This window comes from Podarcis vaucheri (genome assembly GCF_965113315.1).
Source record: "Podarcis vaucheri genome assembly, chromosome: 11".
Lineage (NCBI taxonomy): Eukaryota > Metazoa > Chordata > Lepidosauria > Squamata > Lacertidae > Podarcis > Podarcis vaucheri.
Window position 1 is genome coordinate 5,434,602 of NC_138749.1, and position 24,090 is coordinate 5,458,691.

At 45.8% G+C, this 24,090-nt stretch overlaps 1 long non-coding RNA gene across 1 annotated transcript; it reads left to right on the forward strand.

Moving 5' to 3' along the window:
- Positions 1–2,756: 2,756 nt before the first annotated feature.
- LOC309514299 lies at positions 2,757–19,840 on the forward strand. Its single transcript, XR_014211900.1, has 2 exons — positions 2,757–2,869; positions 19,712–19,840. It is a non-coding gene; the product is annotated as an uncharacterized lncRNA (long non-coding RNA).
- Positions 19,841–24,090: the final 4,250 nt, after the last annotated feature.

Sequence of the window (24,090 nt, forward strand, 5' to 3'; positions counted from 1 at the left end):
ATTTCGTCTTCTGTCCTCCCCTTCTTCTTGTGCCCTAAATCTTTCCCAACATCAGGGTCTTTTCCAGGGAGTCTTCTCTTCTCATGAGGTGGCCAACGTCTTGGAGCCTCAGCTTCATGATAGGATTCTAAATCTGCCCAAGTGGCCTTAATTGTATTTTTTTTTTTCTGGCAAGGAGGTACCTATATAGACGTTGACCAGCAATAAAGAGGCTCTCCTTAGTTTGATTAGGACTGCAATTGCAAGAAAGTTGCAAGTTGTTGAAGCACTTGGCTGTATTTAAGCAGAGTTTGGATAGCCATCTGTCATGGATGCTTCAGTTGAGATTTCTGTATTGCAGGAGGTTGGACTAGATGACCCTTGGTGGCACCTTCAAACTCTGATCCTATGGTTCTATCTTTTATTTATTTATTTATTTATTTATTTATTTATTTATTTATTCATTTAATTTATATGCTGCCATTCATCGCAAGTTCTCAAGGCAGTTCACAGAATAAAATGATTGAAAAAAATGATTGAAAAAATTATTGGGCAGGGGGTGGAATTCCTCAGTGGTATTTCTTCTAAAAAATCTGCTCTGATAAATTTTTGGCTCACTTAATGCTGGATGAAACTCTGCCATTAGTTCATATAGAGCAGTGTTTCTCAACCTGTGGGTCCCCAGATGTTGTTGGACTACAACTCCCATCATTCCTAGCCAGTGGTCAGGGAAGATGGGAGTTGTAGTCCGACAACATCTGGGGACCCACAGGTTGAGAACCGCTGATATAGAGGGATGAAGTAACTTAGGAAGCTGTATTGAGCTGAACCCTTCTCCAACTAGCTAATCACTGTCTACACCGACTCGCAGGATCTCTCTTAAGTTTCAGACAGGGTTTCTCCCAACCTACAGTAGATATTCCAGGGGTTGAATGCCAAGCATTCTACCACCGAGTTACATTCCTTACCCCCAACAGGTCAATTCGCTTCCTTTGAATGTGGGGATTTGGGTTCGATGACATGATGCCTCCTGTCAAGGAGAATTGCTTGGGAAGAAGCAGGGCTTCCCCCCGTGACAAGTCTCGTCACTCCCACGGGAACTTGCTCTACATTTTCATTGCTTTCCATACATGCCATGGCAGGAGCTTCATGCGCCAGCTAGCTGCTTATTGGCAGCTGTAATTACCTTTGTAAAAGCAAGCAGAAAGGCAGCCCTCAGAACACCTCCAAAAGAAAAGAAAAAGTTTCTTGCACTTTCCCCCCTTTTCTTTTTTAAGCTTTGTACAAATTTCTCCTAAAATATACACACTGAACCAGGATGATGCTGGGATTGATCTTGGGTGCTGTTCTTCATTTTTCATTTGTTAGATCCAGTGAAATAATCCTTCTCGGAAACAATGTTTACCTTCCCGCTGGAGTGGTACCTATTTATCTACTTGCACTTTGACGTGCTTTCGAACTGCTAGGTTGGCAGGGGCAGGAACCGAGCAACGGGAGCTCACCCCCTCGCAGGGATTCGAACCACCGACCTTCCGATCGGCAAGCCCTAGGCTCAGTGGTTTAGACCACAGCACCACCCGCGTCCCAATTCTTGATGTGATGGAACTCTGTAAAATTATGCATGGCATGGACAAACTGTATGGAAAAAATGTCTTCCCCTCTCTTATGATATTAGAACTCATAGACATCCAATAAAGCTGAAGGATGGAAAATTTAGGACAACCTATCCAGTGTCCAGGTCAAGGGAAGTAATAGTACCACTCCATTCTGCCTTGGTCATACCACATCTGGCGTATTATGTCCAATTCTGTGAGCCACAATTTGAGCTGGAACATGTGCCATACAGAGCAACCAAGATGATCCAGGGTCTGGAAACCATGGTTGAAGGAGCAGGGTATGTTTAGCCTGAAGAAGAGGAGACAAAGAGGAAGATATGATAGGCATTTTCAAATATGTTAGGGGCTGTCACAGGAAAGATGGAGCAAGCTTGTTTTCTCCTGCTCTGGAGGGCAGGTCCCAAATGAATGGCTTCAAGAGACAAGGAAGAAAATCCCAACTAGAAATTAGGAAGAACTATCTGGTAGGAGCATCTTAAAAAAGCAGAGACATCACCTTGCCAACAAAGGTCTGTATAGTTAAAGCTATGGTTTTCCCAGTAGTGATGTATGGAAGTGAGAGCTGGACCATAAAGAAGGCTGATCGCCAAAGAATTGATGCTTTTGAATTATGGTGCTGGAGGAGACTCTTGAGAGTCCCATGGACTGCAAGAAGATCAAACCTATCCATTCTGAAGGAAATCAGCCCTGAGTGCTTACTGGAAGGACAGATCCTGAAGATGAAGCTCCAATACTTTGGCCACCTCATGAGAAGAGAAGACTCCCTGGGAAAGACCCTGATGTTGGGAAAGATGGAGGGCACAAGGAGAAGGGGACAACAGAGGACAAGATGGTTGGATAGTGTTCTCGAAGTTACCAGCATGAGTTTGACCAAACTGCGGGAGACAGTGGAAGGCAGGAGTGCCTGGCGTGCTCTGGTCCAGGGGGTCACGAAGAGGCGGACACAACTAAATGACTAAACAACAACATCTGGTAGGAAGAGCTTTTTGACAGTGGAACAGTCTCGCTTGGGTGGTTGTGGACTCTCCTTCATTGGAAGTTTTGAAGCAGAGCTTGGATGGTCATCTGTCATGGATGCTTTAACTAGAATTCCTGCATTGCAGGGGGTTGGGCTAGATGACCCTTAGGCCCCTTTCCAGCTTGTTGATTCTATGAAGAGAAAGCACTTGTTCATGTTAGAATTCCTGCTCCATGATTGCAGTCATGGGATTTTTGCCTTTCACATGACGGTATATGTTTTGACTCCACAGAGTGGGAAGTGACAGAGACAGGATGTTTGTGTGACTGTGTTCTGTGAAGTGGGACTATTGTCCTTTGTTCTTTTTTCTCTGTGCTGTTTGATGCTAGAGAGAGAGGGAGCCATGTTGCAGTGCTCTGTGTGTGTTTATATGTAAATAAAGTAGATTAGCCAAAATGCTGAGTTGCTGAGGTCTGTTACGCAAGCTGCGAAGACTCTGTGGATCCCTAAGTGTGCTGGTGTCTGTTGGCATCGGTCGCTGTGATGTTCAGGCAGAAGAAAGCTTATGAAGCTCCTGAACGAATGACCAGGAGGGAGAGAACATGCCAGTCGGTCATGTGTCTCTACCAGGGTCCTACTCAAGTGTAGGCTGAACTCCTGACAACGGTTATGGGCCCAGGGATTGGGGCCACAGGCCTGACAGAACTGACAGTTCATGCGCTACATAAACAATGCAAGTTGCTTGCACAGGTGTTAGCGATGTCCACCATTGTAGATGGCTTTAAAGAGGATTAGACAAATTCATGGAGGAGAGGGCTGTTGATGGCTACTTTCCATGATGCCTAGGCTCTGCCTCCACAGTTGGATGCAGCAACACTTCTGTATGCCTGTTGCTAGAAACCATGGGAGGGGAGAATGCTTGCATGCTCAAATCCTGCTTGTGGGTTTGGGGCATCTACTGGCAACTGTGAGAACTAGCTGGACTAGACGAGCCATTGGCCTGATCCAACAGGCCAATGCTTATATTCTTATGTCCACTGGCATCTGAACAGCATTTTCACATTCATGAGAGGTCAGAATCTGTGTCTCCCCCGTTGGCCTCAGCTCAGCTCTAGTTGATGCCTACAAACTCATTCGGGTTGCGAGGGGCCATATCACTTATATAATCCCTTGAGGGGTTTGTATTCCTAAGAGCATCTGGCTCTGAACCTGGTGCTGTCTCAGTATAACACATGCATGGTGAGCAGTTCCAGGGAAGAGTAATGTGCACCTTTCGGGTGCTTGCAGCATGATAAAAAACTTTCCTCCGTGCCATGGAATTAATTCCTCAAAAGTTCCACTGTTTGCACATTCATTTGTTTCCTCATTGTTTTTATTAAGCAAGAAAAGGGGAGCTTTATTACTGCACAAATGAAAGTATCACGGGGAGATGGAGCCTTCGGAGATTGTTATTAATCACTAGAGTTATGAGGTAGCTGATGTTTTGCAGAAATTAACATCATTCTTTTCGAACTATGCACGCCAAACGCCACCCAGTTCAAAGCTTGAATGGGAGATGTTACAGGGAGTTTATAACTGTGTAGGAAGTCCAGATTTATATCTATCATCTATATCTATCTATCTATCTATCTAATCATCTGATGCTGAAATAAGTCCAAAACATCCTCTGCGAAAAAAACTTCCATTACTTCAGGGACCTTCTTGCACTTCTTCCTTTTCCTCCCAGTAAACAACAATGGCTGCTTTGGAGCATAGCAAAAGCAACCCAACCCAGGGAGCAACCCAACCAATTAGAGATCACTCTGAGAAATACATAATTACTCCGCATATTTTTATTTTGTGGTCAAACACAGTGGTGCTGATCTGGGCCCCAGTGAAATGACTGGATGAATTTTTGATGCATGCATACATACATACATACATACATACATACATATGCCTATTGGAATGAATCTTTCTTTACACTGTCTCCAAGGAACTCAGGGTACCATAAATGTTGTTCCCACCTGTAATGGGTATGGGGTTGCTCGTGCGTAAGTTGCCGCCTCTCCTGGTTATGTTGCCTTGTTAAACCTTTCTGTCTGGACAGCCCTTCAATTCGTGGCTGCCTCAGTCGCTAGCAAAATCCTTCAGTGGGCGTTTCTTAAATCTTTTCCAACATAAAAGTTGTTTGACACCCAGTCTCCTCCTACTCTCTCTGCGCGGAAGTCTTCTGCGCAGGGTGGGCATGGGTAGCGGAGGACCCGTGCTCTCCCCGCTGGTGTCCGGTGAAGAGTCCTGGAGCCCTCTCGCCGATTCCCCCATCAGCCGCTCTATATCCCTGGTGTTGCGTTGATTTGCTTCCCCATCTGTGGAGCTGCCTCTCTCCCTGTTGGGCCCTTCTCCAGCATCATTTGAGAGCCTTCCCTCCGCCTCTAGCTCTGATGTCAGTTCCCTGACACCACCCCTTCATAACAATACTAAAATACATGTTGGATAGAAATATGGTGGCTCCTAGTCAGGACAATTTGCTGCTGAATGACTATGTGGAGACAACTACCGTGGATCTTCCCACCCCATCTTGTAAGGACACGTTTCATAGTTTACAAAGTGGGTTTATTTTTTATACTGAGAGTATGATCCAGACATTGTTCTCCTTTAAAAAAAACAAAACAACTCTGCATTGATTCCTGGAGGGAATAGCTGACTAAACACACAACTGAAAATAAAACCCTTGCCCGTTTTTTTAATAAAAAAAATATTTTTAAAACATCATTGTGGTTCCTGAAATGGATCTCTGTTGATTTACTCCCAGCAAATAAAAATAAAAAGAGGAAAGGAAAGGAAACTGTCTGATCCAACAGCTCGTTGAAGAAAAATGGCAGCCCAGATGAATGAGAGTCAACTGGTTTTCACGGCTGAATTGTTGGGATCATATTAGCGGCTTGTCCTTCCTGAAGTAAACTAGGCAAGACTTGCACTCTCACGCGCTGCGCTCCTCGTTTATGCTCCATCTCCAGCCAATTAATGCCACACTAAATTATATACCTGCCAGGCCTTTAATTGCACACCACTGCAAAACAACTTTCAAGCCATTGTTGCACCTATATTAACCTCATGGGGAAGGAACATAAAACCTAAGAGTCATAAACCTTCGATTCTGAAGGTTTGTATCCCTCCTGAGGGATTCTGTGGCATGGTCCAAAATATATGAAGGCAGTGCTGAATTAAAGGAGGTGGGGATCTCCACCTTCCATATCCTGGAGCCTTACACTCATGTGATACATCTGCTGCTCTCATTTATATGCCTGGAGGGACCTAGGAAGCCACATTATGTCATTGGTCCAGCTAGCTTAGTAGCTGTCTATACTGGCTGGTAATACCCAACCAGGATTTTAGGAGGTATTTCTCCCATATCTACCTGGGATTGAAGCTGGCACCTTCTGCATTCAAAGCAGAATGCCATTGAGCTACAGTACGTCTCTGCCTCCTTGACCAAAACACCCACCCACATATCATAAGTTAAGTGAGTAACAAATGGCAGCTCTTTTGTGACGCTCCAGATCAGCTACCAGCATCTTCTTAAGAATTTGGAGAAAGAGGTATGAAAAAGGCAACTGGGCTTCATTCACCCAAGTTGCTGCCACCGCTGCCTGTTACACGAGCATTGAGCATTTGTCTGTGGGGAAAGAGAGGAGAACAACAGACATGTGGGAGGAGAGAGATGTGATGGGGACTGAGAGGAGGAAGGGAAGCAGGGAGGAGGAGGGAGGAAATAAGTATATGAGAAGAGTCCATTGGATCAGGCCAATGTCCCATCTAGTCCAGGATCCTGTTTTTACAACCAGACACCTGTGGCAAACCCACAAGCAAGGACCAGAGCACAGGTGCTCTCTTCCCTCCTGTGGTTACCAGGAACTGGTATTCAGAAGCACGCTGGAGGAAGACAGTAGACATAGGCAGGTGGAGAAATTGGAATGCTGGAAGAGCAGATGGGGAGAACATCAAAACAGCCCTGCTGAATCAGGCCACCTATCTGAACATCCTGTTTATGTGTTGGCCATCCAGGTGCCTAGGGGAAGCCTGGAACCAAGACTTGGGTACAACAACACTCTCTCCACTTGTGAGCCCTAGCAGCTGTTATTCAGAGCTTCACTACACCTGACACTGGAGGCAGAGGATAGCCAAAATTGCCAATAACCAGGAGGAGAATTCTTTATATTCTTAATATTATCACAAACTACTTGGATTACTGGATTATTGCAATGCACTGCACAGTGGTACCTCAGGTTACAGATGCTTCAGGTTACAGCCTCCGCTAACCCATAAATAGTACCTTGGGTTAAGAACTTTGCTTCAGGATGAGAACAGAAATTGTGCGGCGGTGACAGTGGCGGGAGACCCCATTAGCTAAAGTGGTACCTCAGGTTAAGAACAGTTTCAGGTTAAGAACAGTCCTCTAGAATGAACTAAGTTCTTAACTGTATGTGGAACTGTCCTTGAAGATGGCTGAGGAACTTCAGCTGGTCCAAAATGCAGCAGACAGATTGCTGGCCGGGATCCCATTTGTATTTAATTTAGTCCCTGTTTTAAAACAGCTCCACCAGTTGTCAGTTCCTTTCCGGGCCCAATTTAAGGTGTTCAGGTTAATGTTTCCAGCCCTAAATGACTCAGGCTGCCAAATACCTGAAAAACCCTTTCGTGCACTGAGATTGTCAGAGGGGATCGGCGTGGGTGGGTCACCTGGGAAAGGGCATTCTCTGTGGTGGCCCCTAAGCTGTCACTCCCCACAGAGTTGCCTCTGTCACCTTCATACCTATCAGGCGTCCCTATTTAGCTGGGAAATTCATGGAATTACAGAAGTTCTGATTTCATCCGTGAATGTCCCATTTTTCCTCTCCAGCGCCACAACCACCAAGCATGGGAGGAGGATGAGTTGGTGCTTGCAGCCAGTGCTTGCACTCAGTAGGGGAACCTTCCACAAGTGGAACCCTTGTGCTCAGGGCAGGCATTTCCCCACTGGAGCAGAGGTGGCAGATGCATGTGACACGGTTGTTGGCCTCTCTCTGCCACTGCCCAAGTAACTTCCACTGTCATGGTGGCATTAGGTGGGGTGGGAGTGGAGGCAGTGATGGAGGAAGCCACTCAGGCACCTGAGGCGGCATGCCCAGGGACAGCACGAACCGTCCATAGGGGCGGGGCGAGGGCAGGTGCACCGTGCGTCCTCCGAAATCTGCCTGCCTCCTCCCACTCAGCCACCCTACAGCTGGGGGGGGGGAGGCAGCGGGCAGACCATTTGGGCAACATGGAGCCTGCGCGTACCAAAGCCACCATGTCTCTCCCAGGAGAGATGTGTGACTCAGGTGCACTGCAGGCCCCACAGTGAGTGCCACCCGGAATTTTATCACCCCCCTCAGTGGTGACATCTGGGGCGGACCGCACCCACCACACACACCCCTTCCTTTGCCCCTGGGTGGAGGAAGAGAGCCCAGTTGTCAGGTGGGGGTTGCAGCAGGGGAGGCGGCCAGCTGACCTGCACATCTTTTGGTGCCTGTGCATGAGCCAGCTGACTCACACGCAGTGCAGCATCAAAAGTCACACATCCTGAATCTTGGGCTGGAGCATTTTTGGGGGGGTGCACCTTCATTGTATAGCTTCCGGTGAAGGCACACCTCTTGATACTCGAGTTGCATGTTGGATGGACATTATTTTTATTATTGTAAGTAGTTTTGAACAATTTTTAAAGATTTTTTAATATTGCAATCCACCCTGAGACCTTAGGGTGAAGGATGGGTAATCAATCAATCAATCAATCAATCAATCAATCAATCAATCAGTCACAGCAATACTAATACTTAGGAGGGCAGATGTTACTATTATTGCAATCTACATTCTGATGTGAATGTGTGGGGCGTGTGTTTGTGTGAACTGGCCCTCTGTTCATGCCAAAAGGTTCGTTGTTCTGAGTTTCTACCAACCCACCCTTTGTCAGTTAGAGGAGCAGGAATGTTACCATTCAGCTATATAGGACATAAGGTATAGGCATACCATAATACTTTTCAGGATCTAATATGGAAGATTGAGTGAACAGAATGGCATACAGTATATATTACTGGGTTTATTTATGTTCGGGATCATAACGAGTCCCTGGCAACAGTGAGCGCCATTATGAAAACAAACCCCGGCATCTTGCTCTTCTGAATGAGATCCAGCGGATATACTGCAAATGACAAATGGCAAACAGCTTGTTTATGATCAGTAACCCATTCCTCCATGTTTACTTTACAAGCTAATGTGGTTGCAGTAGAAGCCATCCCCTTTTCTCATCTGAAGGGTTTCCAAAGCAGGTTGCAAACTGTAGAGTGGGGAAGATATCAAACACACCTTTTGCAGTCAAGTGCAGATGGCTCTGGGATGGGAAGAGAGACAGCAGCCTTGGTTTTGCAAATAAGGATTATTGTTGGACCCTGGCCAGAACTTCTGGCCCTGGGAACTCCTCCTGCACAAGTCCCCTTGAGTTGGCTGTGTGTGTGTGTGTGTGTGTGTGTGTGTGTGAGAGAGAGAGAGAGAGAGAGAGAGAGAGAGAGAGAGAGAGAGAGAAAGGTTTGATTAGTGTTTAATTCATCTTTACGTGCTTTTAGCTGCTTCTGTTTTATTTGTATTGTTTTAATTTGTGTAACCCACCTTGAGTCTCAGTCTGGGGAAATGGGGGGATATTAACAACAACAGCAGCAGCAACAACAACAACAGCAACAACAACATGGTTATGCATTCATGCAACTGCCACTTAATTTAGTGACATACTCAAGACGATTTCGTGACAGCTGATACAGATGTGATTCCACACTAAGGAAGGGTGAGAGTTTCCATCCACAAATATTGGGTGGCCCCTATGTGTGTCGTGAGTGGGAAAGATTCCGCAAGGAAGGGGAAGGGAAGAGCCTTTGCACTGGGGTGGTGCACGTATCTCATGGGAAGCTACAGGTGGTGGTCTCAGCTTTTCATGGGAAACCCAATGCATGCCTTTCCTTCTTCCCTGTTATCCCACCCTTGACATGCCCTGGACCCCTCTGGGTCATCCAACCAGATCCACAGTGATCCTTGGCCAAATCCTGTGCACAGCCCTAAAGAAACCCATCATGCAAATAAGTCACTCCATGATCTGTTGGCCCAGATCAAGGGAAGTAACAGCACAACTCTATGCTGCCTTGCTCAGGCCACACCTGGAGTCCTGTGTTCAGTTCTGGGCACCACAGTTTTAAAAAGGATATTGATAAGCTAGAACATGTGCAGAGGAAGGTTCTGGAAACTAAGCCTTATGAGGAACGGCTGAGGGAGTTAGGGATGTTTAACCTGGAAGGGTTGAAGGCTGTTCCAAAGCTGGGCCCTATGAGAAGGATGGTATTTGTGAGGACTCAGTTCCTATGAAGTCTTCCCCCTTTTTATGCTGCCTTCCACTACAGTGATTAATAACCTTTCATTCTTTTCAGTTTTAATGAATAGGTGCCATTTTGCATCCTGCTTTAAAAGAAAAAAAGGGGGGGGAGTTTGATTCTGTTAAATAATTACAATCATTTCCATGTTGGGTTATCCACTCTGCACCCTAGACCAAATTGGGACCTCTTCTATAGTCATAATAATTAAAACCTGTGAATCTGAAATTAACAGGTTTGCTTTGTCATTGATTGAACATTGTTTCAGCCCGCACCTCCTAAACCTTGAGATGGGGGGAGGGGCATCCAATTAGTCTCTTTCGAGAGGGTTGTTGCAGGCATGGATCCCTGCAGCCTGGAAAAACACAATAGAAAAGGGGATGCTTTCACCTATGTGTCCGTGTCCTTTCCTGCCTATCTGGGACATAATAAGTACTTTTGAGTGCTCAGCTGAAACAATGAATATAAACAATGAACATTTCTAAAGAGGGGGGGGAGAGTGCTTTGATTTCATCCTGATGCCAAAGTTTTACTTTCACATAGAAATTGATGGGGAAAGCATTCTGAGAAACATAAAAAGCTGCTGTAACCCGAGTCAAACAAATTGGTCTATCTAGTTTAGTATTTTCTACCCTGTTTAGCAGTAGCCCTCCAGGATTTCAGACAGCTATACCTGAAGATGATGCCAGGGACTCAAGTTGAGTCGTCCTGCATGTAATGCAAATGTTCTATCACAGAGCAAGGACCATTCCTTTCTATATCAACACACAGAATAAATAGGTTTGGTTCATGGAATGGGGTATTGTGGGTAGGAATGTCAGAGAATTCCATTGGAAATGCAAAATGAAGGAGAAATTGCTGGCCATGAGTTCATCTGTGATCAGGAATGGAACAAAGTCTAGTAAATATGATGTTTATTTGTTCACATTTGTCAGAGCTGCCTGAGGTCCCAGCTCACAAAGGACCAACGCTGGTTCGTTGTTATATACAAAAGTCTTTATTGAAGTTCAGTTTTGCTTTCACAGCCGCAGCGCGCAGCTCTACGTCTGAAACTCTAGACCGCTGAAGCTCCGTCTGAATCTCCTCCCCCCAGACACCAGTTTAAGACTCTAGCCTTGCTCCACCTCTTCCTTTGCTCTTTCCTCCTCTGGCTCCGCCTGTCAGCTGGGGTCTCCCCCTTCCTAGACTCATCTGACGCTGAGTCCCCTGAGTCTTCCCCCTGCCTCCGGCGGGCTTTAGGACCTGGTTCCCACTCCGGGTTTTCTGCTGTCCCCCGCGCCTGAACATTCGAAATTGGCGCGCGCGCCCAGCCGGCAACCTTCCTCCTGACCGTTACACTGCTCCTGTCACTGCTTCCCCCTTCTGGGAGGCTAGCTGGACTTGACCTCCCCTCCGTTCCCCCACTCTCCGATAGAGGCGTGGTCAGCCCTGACTCATCTTCTCTCCCTGCTGGAGGAGACGCTGGTCCTGACACCTGGGACTCTTCCCCCCCCACTACGCTCTGGTGGGGAAGCTGGTCCTGATCTCCCGCTGCTGCTTTGGGAGTCCCCGCTGGCCCCTTGTTTCTGGCGTGTCCCCCCTGGGACCCCCCTTGCCCTGACCATCGGCGCCTCCTTCTGGGAATCTTCTGATTCGCTGGAGAAGCTCATGGAATCTCTCAGGTCGCTGTCATACTCCCCTACGCTGCCCTCAGATCCTTCCCCTTCGCTCTCCATTTCCTCTCTCCCCTGTACCTCTGTTCCTGAGCCCCTGACAACATTGTTCACTAGTTTTAATTCTGCCAACAATACACAATTGATTGTTTTGTTTTTCATTGTATTGATGGTTCCTTTACGCTGAAATTGATGTAAGTTGTATAAACAGTTATAAAGGTAAAAAGGTAAAGGACCCCTGGACAGTTAAGTCCAGTCAAAGGCGACTATGGGGTTGTGGTGTTCATCTCTCTTTCAGGCCGAGGGAGCTGGTGTTTGTCCACAGACGGCTTTCCGGGTCATGTGGCCAGCATGACTAAACCACTTCTGGCACAACAGGACACCGTGACAGAAACCAGAGTGCATGTAAACACTGTTTACCTTCCCGCCACAGCGGTACCTATTTATCTACTTGCACTGGCGTGCTTTCGAGCTGCTAGGTCGAGAGAAGCTGGGACAGAGCAACAGGAGATCACCCCGTTGCAGGGATTCGAATTGCCAGCCTTCTGATCAGCAAGCCCAAGGGGCTCAGTGGTTTAGACCACAGCACCACCCACGTCCCTATATAAACAGTTATGTAAGTTATGTTAAATAGTAGGAAGCAAGACAAATAAGCAGAGTCTTTGGTAGAAACCAACCTGCAGTAGAATGGAAGCAGTAATGATTGTGAAGAATGCAGGTCAGATAATACATCACTCCTTTCTTACATCCCTAATGTAATTTCCATGGAAAGAAGGGGGGAAAGTACAGAACAGTCCAGACACCTTCTTAGAATGGAAACATGGAGATCAGAAATTTGTTGCCTATCCACATTCTTTAAGGTGTGAATGTGTAAAAGAAAAAGAAAAAAACACACATTTCCCCTAAAGCAAAATATGAGACACATTTCGGATGCTTCTTGTGAGGCAAATGGGTCTATTTCAGCAACCATGTTTCAAATGGCCCTTAAACGGCTTCTCCTCCTCTAAATCTCAATTTCTGCTTTCAGAAGCTTTTATCCAGCCCTGTCCCTCCAACAATACCCAAAGACTATCCATATAAAGCTTCTTCAAGTCACCAGCCTCTTCAGCTGAGTCTAAGGCTACTCCAGTAGGTATGCTATCTGTTTTACACTACAGCTATAGTTGCCACTGAATGGGACCCAAATTGAATTAAATATGTATTTTCAGGGTCCTGCTTGAGCAGTACTTAGGATAGGGGGGAAATTTCAGTTCAGTTTGCATTTTATTGGGAACATCCTTTTTTTCACTTCCTGAAACAATGGGCAAACTAGATCACAGCTAACCTTTGCGATCTGAAGTCCTCTGAGTTTTTTTAAGCATCTCTCCAGGCAAAAAGAAGAGGTACAAAATGTGTTTAATGCAGGAACGGTGTGCCTAAAATGCAGCTTTATGTGACACACACCACTTGCCAAAATATCCATTTATCATCATCATCATCATTTCATTTATACTTTTCCAACTCAAACGCATTTCATAGATATTTTATATGCATGTTAGCAAGCAAGCAAAAAACATTTATGTCAATACTCCCCAAAACATACAAAATACAACCTGGGAATATGAAACAAATTTTGCAGGCATCTGGTTGACCTCTGTGAGAACAAGGTGCTGCACTAAATGGGCCATTGGTGATCACCCAGCAGGCTCTTCTGGTGATTTAATGTTCACCCAGTGTCTCTTTCATTTTTTGCATCATGACTGAATCACTGGCCTCTAAGACACAGACTGGATTGGTTTTTTGTGAACCACTCTGAGGTTCCTTTTTTCCAGTCAAGAGGTACATAAACGTTATGAAACAAATAATAAATAAATATGTGGGTTTCGACCATGGTCCAGCAGTTGACCACCAGTGCTGTTGGTTCACCCCAAAACTGTGCAGAAATGTGCGGCAAACTTCCTCCTGAGAAAATGTGGTGGCTTCCCTCAACTTGTAGCTGTTTCGTTCAACTAGGAACCTCAACGTTCACCTTGACCTTTCTCTTTTGGCAAAACAGGGTGGAAATCCAACCTTCTGGGCCATAGCAAGTGGCAGAGAGAACCTCTCTGATTCTCTTCAGCCTTTGGTGTGGAGAGCCCGAGAGCTTATTCTCTCCCCCGCCCTCTTTCATCTCTTAAGATAATGTGAAAACATTTTCCCTCGGAAAACATGTTTATGCAACATCAGCATCAAAAAGCCATTTTCTTGTTTTCCCTAATGACTTTATCAGACATACAGCAACACAATGAAAGATGTTGTTATTCCCTTTTCTTTCCTTGATCTTTATGTTTTCATGGAAACATCATTAGTGAGGATAATAGTGGTGCCAGAACAGATTCAACACATAGGCCTGACGCTTTCGTCCTAATGGAGCAGGAGCGTAATCGGTTTGCCTCGAAGCTCCTCGGTGCATGTCAGCAGCCATTTCGGGAGGATGAAGCTGCAGCTGCCTCCTCAGCTACCATCTCGAGGAAACACAACAATCAGATTATCCCCTTTGACACAAATCTCCGAGGGCAGATTCTGACATCCGTGTTCTGCTCATAATGCTTGGCTGCATCTGACAGGTGGTTGGATTTGGTGACCCAAGGGGTATCTTCCAAGGATGCATTTCTGCAATGTGCCTGATCATCACAGTGCTCATGGTAGGCTTGGTCTAAGGTCTAACGGAAGCAGCTGGCGCTGGGGTCTAAATGACTGAGCTTCTTGGGCTTGCTGATTGGAAGGTCGGTGGTTCAAATCCACATGCCAGGGTGAGTTCCCATTCCTCAGCCCCAGTTCCTACCAACCTAGCAGTTTGAAAGCATACCAACGTGAATAGATAAACAGGTACCTTTGTGGGGGGAAGGTAAACACTGTTTCCATGTGCTTTGGCACTCATGTTTCCATGTGCTCTGGGACTCATCATGGTGTCCCATTGCACCAGAAGCGGTTTAGTAATGGGCCACATGACCCGGAAAGCTGTCTGTGGGCAAAAGTCAGCTCATCAGGCCTAAAGAAAGATGGGTGCCAGGGCTGTCTTAAGCATATGTGGTGCTGGGATGCAAAGATCCGCCCAGTGTCTCTCCCCCCCCCCCCGTTGCCTAGTCCCAGGCACGCAGGTGGGCGGAGCTGGCGGCCACCTCAGCATCTTGGTAGTTCGGTCGCCTCCAAACTCGCAGCACAGAGCCGCCCGCAGCAGAAGAGCCCACTGCGGCACTCCAACCAATTAGCAGGCTCTTCGCCGACTCAACCCTCGGGCCCCGGACTCTTAGCCTGGCACCCCTGAGAGCCCAGTGCCTGGGTGCCCCACACCCCTAGCACCTATAGGTAAGATGGCCCTGATGGGTGTCACACCCCATAGTCAAGCTTGACTGGACCTAACCATCCAGGGGACCTTTACCTTTACCTTTAGGTTTGATCTTCACCTGGTTGAGCAATATTTTGCTTCCTTAGAGTAGAAGGGAACACTCAGGCATGATCAATTTGTTACCCGGTCAAGGGTTCTCAGACTGTGGGAGACAGTCTGTAGTGGTTCTGTAGTGGTCTGTGAAGCATCTAGAGAAGAAGGTGAAGTCACTGGACAGGTTGATGTGACATGTAGTGCATTCCTTCCCCAGGAGGGGGAAGGCCTGTAGCCCAATGGTAGAACATCTGTTTTGCATGCAGAAGGACCCAGGTTCATTCCCTGGCAACTCCAGGTATGGCTGGGAGAAAACACTACCTGAAATCTTGGAGAGCTGCTGTCAGTCTGTGTAGACAATATTGAGCAAGATGGGCCCAATGGTCTGATTCAGTATAAGGCACCTTCCAGTATTCCTATGTACTCAATAGAATTCTAAACAACCAAAAAATCCATTCTAGCGACCTGAGAAAAAGGCAGAAAAATTGTCGCCTCTTTGCCAAGGGAAGGAAACCTATGAGAAACTGTGGGACAAATTTTGGTGCAGCCCTGCTAGAATGAACCAACCCAACATTGTCTGGTGATCATGTGCTTTGGAGGTTTTATTTCGCATGCGGTGTTGAATGAAGTGGAGCAAGATCCCCTAACCAGAGTATTTATAGAAGGTTTACTGTTACAAATGGCGGAGGCCAACTCTACGACATCCGTGTTTGTGGTTATCCATTAAGTTTGTGCAGCTTAGAAGTGTCTCTCATTTCCACCAACGCAAGCAGATCTCTATTTCAGTTTCAGCAGGAAACAACCATTCACTTAACAGAATGTAGTTGTGGTTGTCAGATGAACAATTCATTAATTAGAAGAAAGGTCAAGGAAGCATTTTCAGAAAAAAATTGACCTGTTTAAGCAAACATCCATTAACAGGCACAAGAGCATCCGTTTTCCTTACTTGTGTGAAAGGACACTGCTTATTATGGGGGGGGGAATCAGCAACTCATGTGATTTTAGGAGGCTTATGGTTAAAAAGGTAAAGGTACCCCTGCCCGTACGGGCCAGTCGTGTCTGACTCTAGGGTTGTGCGCCCATCTCACTTAAGAGGCCGGAGGCTTATGGTTAATTGCATTTAAAAAGTAACAAACATTCAACCAACACACCATTTGTCATTAAGTCAACATGTCAGGCCTGGGATATCGAGGGGGAATAATATGATGGCAACTTAGATTCAAGTACCGTAGTTGATAGCATTTTCCTTATAAATGGGGTTTAGACAAATCCGTGGGTTGTAGGGCTCTCAGTGGCCACCAGCCATGGTGGCTATGTTCCAACTCTACGGTCGGAGGCAGTATGCTGGGGATCACAAGTGGGGAGAGTGATTTTGCACTCAGGTCCTTCCCATAGGCATCTGACTGGATGCTGGTAGAAAAATGTTGAACTGGAAATCTAAAACATTAATTTATTACCATAATTTTTCTTCACATAGGTCATTATTCTCCTTTCAGTTGGGCTGTGAGAGCAGCGTATCAGTAGTGGAGTTGGAGTAATAATGTGGTCTTCATTTTTCCAACTGTTCCTTTATGTAAGCAAAATAATCAGAGCTCTCCTACTATTTTCTTCATGGAATGGATGGCAAGGTAAAAAGAATCTGACTTTTAAAATAATAGTAGGGTGTGTGTGTGTTTTTTGGAGGGAGCCACAAAGGTACAATCACCTAATGTGATACTCCCTGGACCTATTTCTTTGAACTTTGGAAGGTCTCCTAAACCCCCAGATACATCTACCCAAAATTTGGCCAGCTTAATTCACTTTTGACCTGTTCCTTGCCTGCAAATTTCATTGACTTATGTGAAAAAGGAGAAAAAATATTATAGCCATTTTTGGTTGCCCATTATAGCGAATGTAGGTGAAATAGGGATTGGGATTTAACAGATCAGATTCTGATCTGCATAATCATAGAATCGTAGAATTGTAGAGTTGGAAGGGACTTTGAGCATCATCTAGTCCAGAGCCCTGCAGTGCAGGAGTGCTTTATTGTGGTTTTTTTATATATTGCTGGAAGCAACCCAGAGTCGCTGGGGCAACCCAGTCAGATGGGTGTATTATTATTATTATTATTATTATTATTATTATTATTATCAACTGAAGCATCCATGACAGATGGCTTTCCAACCTCTGCTTAAACACCTCCAATGACGGAGAGTCCTTCACCTTCAAAGGGAATCTATTACACTGTCAAGCAGCTTGTATCTTCAGAAAGTATAGTTGCAATATTCGTTCTTGTAACTTGAATCCATTGGTTTGGGTCCTACCCTCCAGAGCAGGGGGAAACAATCTTTGCTTCATCATGCATGTGACAGGCCTTTATATATTTGAAGGACAGTCCACAGCCTCCCGAAAAAGTACATTCCACTATCAAATAGCTCTTACCAGGAGTGCCAACTTGAATAAAATATTGTGGGGACCCAGGTACTGTATGCCTGCCCTGCATAATCGATCACTTGATGCAGTGCATACACACCATTTGAATGGGAATGCCCATCAACTTTGTGGGGCACAACCCCCTCAAATATTTTACTGTGAGAGCTGAAGCCCCCATGGGCTTACTGTCAGGAAGTTCTTCCTGATGTTTAGTCGGAATCTCTTTTCTTGTAAATTGAATCCATTGGTTCAGGTCCTACCCTCCAGAGCATGGGAAAACAAGCTTGCTCCATCTTCCATGAATCATGAGTAATACAGTGGTATCACGGGTTACATACGCTTCAGGTTACATACGCTTCAGGTTACAGACTCCGCTAACCCAGAAATAGTACCTCGGGTTAAGAACTTTGCTTCAGGATGAGAACAGAAATCGTGCTCCGGCAGCGCGGCAGCAGCGGGAGGCCCCATTAGCTAAAGTGGTGCTTCAGGTTAAGAACAGTTTCAGGTTAAGAACGGACCTCTGGAACGAATTAAGTAGGTAACCAGAGGTACCACCGTAAATCAAATCAGTATGAGAGTGCATGTGGGACTTATGCTGATACCTTATTATCAGGTGGTCTATTCCATACGCTATAGGAATCTGGCCTTTAGTGTGAACACACCTATCCTCTCGAACTCCCTCCCATTACATATCCTAGAGGTGCTATTTCCAGTGTCTTCTTTGGCACCTTTTGAAGACCTTCCTTTTGGAGAAAGGAGATCCTTATCCCTCTTAGCATCTGCATATTGGAATCAACACTTTTTATTTATTTTTACATATGCAATTGATTTTATTTTTATGTCTTAATTATTGATGCCATTGTCATAAATCTCTTCAAGATATTTCATGGGAAGTCATAGATGGAACCCAATAAATAAATGCACGTCACAACAGATTAACCAAATAGACCCCATTCCATTCAATTCGTCGTCATGAAATTAATGCATATCCCTAATAAGAACCAGCTCACTGAGACGCTGGTCTTGCTTATGCTAGAAATATATTTGGATACGGCTGGAGATGTTTTCAGCCATGGTGCATGGGCAATCTCCTCGCCACCTTCCTTCTCGAACCCCCTGCATTCACTTCATTACCAGCCCCTTTCCATCCCATTCCTGAGCGGCACATTTCCCTCAAAATATGTCTGGGGGAACGAAAAGCGCACTTTGGAGTATCAGTGGCTCTGGGATACTAGCTGAGAAGCTAATGATTTATAATACATTAGAGGAGTGGGCATGATAAAAGGCTGTGGGGGAGATTTCACTTGCTCTACAGCCTCTGGTCCTTGCATAACTTAAGCAACAAGGTGCCTCTCGCAAACGGCGCGATTTTAACCTGAAGCTATTACCGGTGTTTGAGATAACATATTGTTTAATCCTTCCAACTTCAACATGAATCATTCTATGGGATGGAAAAAAAGTGGCCTTGTAAGGGGAATATTATAATGTGAACATCAGTGCTGAGCGATAAGAAGTCAGAGACGAAAAAGGGGAAGCCATGCGGTTTGGTGGGATGGGGGAAGAGAGACACTGCAGGATTTCTCTCAATTAATTTCTTTTAAAAATATCTAGATATTTTAGGGAAGATGAACATATACGTTCCTGTTATTTCAGAAAAGTCTGGATGTTAAAAAGTGGAGCCGTGTGAATTAGTCTCCGACTTTTGCAGTATTCTCCAACTTTTTGCAATTAGGTTGCCAGTGTGGGCTCACCCCCCACCCCGTACAATTGATCTAACTACAAACTTTGGACCCCTCCAGTCCATTCAGCACACTTATCTGCATGTGCAGGAGAGTGTGGAAAATCATAGATGCTTACAACTCTGCTAACCTAGCGTGCTTCCAGACTGTCACAGTTCTCAGGATTCAGATCACAAAGTGGCCATTCGGGTTGCACAATTACAGTTACTTGGAGGTCTTGTGCACACTTCCCTTTAAAAAAAAATTGTGATAAGGAAAGTGATGGGTGAACTGCACTAGAAAAAGTGGGACACTCCTTGGTTTGGCAGAAGACCTTCTCAGCTAAGAAAATAAATATAGCTCTGCTAACATTTGGCCCATTTAGTCCTATCCCCACAGTCCCCAACTGAATAATAATTTTATTATTTGGGAAATCCGCAAGCAGGATCTGAGTGTTAGAATCCCTGATCTATGATTGCAGTCATGGGATTGTTGTCTTTCACATGACGGTATATGTTTTGACTCCACAGAGTGGGAAATGACGGAGACAGGATGTTTGTGTAGCTGTGTTCCGTGAAGTGGGACTATTGTCCTTTGTTCTTTTTCTCTTTGCTGTCTGATGCTGGAGAGAGAGGGAGCCATGTTGCAGTGCTCCGTGTGTGTTTATATGTATATAAAGTAGATTAGCCAAAATGCTGAGTTGCTGAGGTGTGTCACACGCCTGATGTGCAAACTCTGCGGATCCCTCAGTGTGCCGGTGTCAGTTGGCATTGGTCGCTGTGATGTTTGGGCTGAAGAAAGCTTATGAAGCTCCCGAACGATTGACCAGGAGGGAGAGAACATGCCAGTCGGGAATGTGTCTCTGCCAGGGTCCTACTCGAGTGTAGGCTGAAATCCTGACATTGAGCACAGCAGCACTCTTCTCTCCTATGGTTTCCAGCAACTGGTATTCAGAAACAGCTTACCTCCAAACATGAAGGCAGAGTACAACTGTGGCTGGTAGCCACCAATTGCCTTATCCTCTGCAAAAATAATAATAATAAAATGTCCAATATTGTTTTAAAGCAATCCAAGTTGGTGGCCAGTCCTGCCTATTGCAGGATCAAGTTCTATAATTCAACTATGGACTGTGCAAAGAAGTATTTTCTTTGTCTGTCCAGTGAAGTTGGCTTCATTGGGTGTTCACAAGCTGTAGAAGGCTGCTCACGGAAGAATGGATGCTTTTGAATTATGGTGCTGGAGGAGACTCTTGAGAGTCCCATGGACTGCAAGAAGATCCAACCTCTCCATTCTGAAGGAAACCAGCCCTGAGTGCTCACTGGAAGGACAGATTGTGAAGCTGAGGCTCCAATACTTTGGCCACCTCATGAGAAGAGAAGACTCCCTGGAAAAGACCCTGATGTTGGGAAAGATGGAGGGCACAAGGAGAAGGGGACAACAGAGGATGAGATGGTTGGGCAGTGTTCTCGAAGCCACTAACATGAGTTTGACCAAACTGTGGGAGGCAGTGGAAGACAGGAGTGCCTGGTGTGCTCTGGTCCAGGGGGTCACGAAGAGTCGGACATGACTAAACGACTAAACAACAACAAAAGCATTATGAGGGAGAAAAGTATTGTCTGCTTTCTCCATGCCATGAAGAAATTTATAAACCTCTCTCATGCCCTTTGGCATAGCATGGGAGAGGTACAGGGGCGGTTGCCCTGGGTGCAAAATTGTTAGGTGCACAAAATTTCAACACCTGTTGCTGCCTCAATACAACTGTGCACTTCCATTGCTGGGCTCCATTGAAAACAGGTCCTCCGTGCGAACCAGGAAGTGACCTCTCCAGACAATGGAACGACTTTTCTTTTCTTAACTCTGTGTCTGTGATCGCAGATACAGTTAGGCAATTGAATTCTCATGTGTACTCTATCTGTTTCCCTGCCTCGCAGCCCTGCCGTCGACTCAGCCCGCACTACACCACTGTTCATGCCACCTCTTACACACCTTTTCTCTAAATTAAAAAGCCCCAAATGCTGCAACCTGAAAGGGGAGTCACTCCATTTTAATCTGATTGGCTAGGGCAAACAATTCCATTTTATTATTGAGCTTCTGTGATGCCAGACAAAGCTTCATGAACACAGTGGCAAATAAAGTGGCGTCATCACAGCTGATCAGACTGAAGGGCAGGAGGGGGGAAAACAAGGGCAAATCCAGTGAGGGCAAATGAGGGAGGAAATGGTGGTAAGAACACAACGGAGAAGGCAACAATGAGTGCCGACAACAACCCAAAATGGGATGCACTTTTCAGCACTCTTTAAAATGAGCCTCAGCAAGATAGGTTGCTTTGATTCAGCCCTGGTTCAAAGACCCTTTGCAAAGGGACATGTAGCAGACATCTGCACTTGGGATTCTTCCAGCGAATGCTTCAGTAGCCTGGTTTCCATTCAGAGCCACATAAGAAAAGAAAACATGACACCTGCTTCATGAGTGTCATTTGCAAATGCTTACAAGGATTAGAGCATGCTAATGAGCTTTTGCACTAATGGTACATTTCTAACAGCAATCTCCACTTCCAGTTGTAAGCGATAAGTGAGGGCACCTTGTTAATGCCAAAATACCTCTCCTCTCCCAAACACCCATCCCCTCCTCACAGCCTGGCAGCCTCATTTTCTGAATCTTTCTTGGAATTCATCAGGAAGACTGGGGAGGAAACAGAATACAGCCTCCAACTGTTGATTGACAACTCAGAGCAATTGGATATGACCGTCGACTACCGTTTCAATCAATGCATTGGGAATTTTTCTGCTGCAAGCTCCCTTGAAGTGATTGGGATCTGCTATGTCCTCATTTCAAACGGGCTCTGAAATCTGGTGATTGTACTCTCCCTGACTGATCCCTGTGCATTATCCACGGATGGCTGTAAAGGTGATATTTTGGCACCCACATGCCAGATTCATGAGTTCTGCCTGCCTGGGTTCTTCAGAAGTCAGTGGCCAATTGCAGGAGCCTGACTACCAGTAGAATTGCATCATTAACCACCATACTGCTGAAAGTGTCACCCAACTTTTAGTTCTTTCTCTCTCCCCATGTAGCAACTCCTTACTGGGAGGTTTGCAGTGACTTGACCTCATGTGATGCTCCCAAACTTGCTTGCAGGGCAGAGCACAGTTCCTTGTTAGATAATACATTTCTCTGAATTTTGTGGTGTGCACACAAAGTATGTATTTTTCATCTAAAAGGCACACACAAAATGTGCATTATGCTAGTGACATGAGTGGCGCTGTGGTCTAAACCACTGACCCTCTTGGACTTGCCAATCGGAAGGTCAGCAGTTTCAATCTCTGTGATAGTGTGAGCTCCCGTTGCTCTGTCCCAGCTCCTGCCAACCTAGCAGTTCCAAAGCACACTAGTGCAAGTAGATAAATAAATACCACTGTGGCGGGAAGGCAAATGATGTTTCCATGCACTCTGGTTTCCGTCACAGTGTCCCATTATGCCAGAAGTGGTTTAGTCATGCTGGCCACATGACCTGGAAAACTATCTGTGGACAAACGGCGGCTCCCTTGGCCTGAAAGTGAGATGAGTGCTGCAACCCCATAGTCATCTTTAACTGGACGTAACTGTCCAGGGATCCTTTACCTTTTTCTTTTCTTACCTATGCTGGTAAATGCATTGGAAACTAATCTTTTACATAAAATGTAGGTGTTTTAAAATTGCACACAAAATGCATATAACAGGTCGCTCCCCCAGGAGGCAGTGATGACCACTAATTTGGATGACTTTAAAAATGCACTGGACAAATTCATAGGAAAGAAAGCTATCATTGCCTACTAGCCATGACAGCTACGCTGGGTCTCCACAGTAAGAATCAGTGCATTTCTGAATACCAGGAAGGAAAAATGCTCCTATGCTTGAATCCTGGTGGCAGGTTTCCTACAGCCATCTAGTTGGCTACTGTGAGAACAGGATTCTGGACTAGATTGACTATTGGTCTGACCCAGCCGGCTCTTTCTACATAAAGTCACTCAACGGGATGAAACAGAGCACAGTAGCATGAAACAGGATAGAAGTGACGACTGAGTTCTCAATCTCAGGGAGTTGCAGAGGGTTGGACTAGATGACCCTTAGGGTCCCTTCCAATGCTTCAATTTTATAGTGCGGCCAAAACGGGGTAGAATTAGCAGCTCAACCCACCCATATCATGGAGCTAAATGCACTCTAGGTAAAGGTAAAGGGACCCCTGACCATTAGGTCCAGTTGTGGCCAACTCTGGGGTTGTGGCGCTCATCTCGCTTTATTGGCCAGGGGAGCCGGTGTACAGCTTCCGGGTCATGTGGCCAGCATAACTAAGCCGCTTCTGGTGAACCAGAGCAGAGCACGGAAATGCCGTTTACCTTCCTGCCGGAGCGGTACCTATTTATCTACTTGCACTTTGACATGCTTTCGAACTGCTAGGTGGGCAGGAGCTGGGACCGAGCAACGGGAGCTCACCCTGTCGTGGGGATTCGAACCACCGACCTTCTGATCAGCAAGTCCTAGGCTCTGTGGTTTAACCCACGGCGCCACCTGCATCCCCTTGAATGCACTCTACACATGTTCAAAGTCTTTATTTGTGATTCAAGCATGAGCTCCAGCTCAAGGAGATGTGTTTCCCTTGGGTTTCCCTTTGAAGACACACAGCACCCCTATGAATATGTTTATTTTTTTGGGGGGGGGGAAGCAGAAAGAAAACAAGCAGGCTTCTAAAGAGCTTTCTTATTCACGTGCTCCCGCTCACAGAGTCTTCCTCCCAAGGGGCTCGTGACAATGATCTAATCAATTGGGTCGTGAGTAAATGAAAATGCAGACGAGTAGCTAGAGCAGAAATGTTGTGGAAAAACATGTCGAAAGGTTTCCCCCTCCCCAGTATATACCTGTATTGCATCGACTTCAGGTGGGCCTCTAAATAGAATGTGACGGTC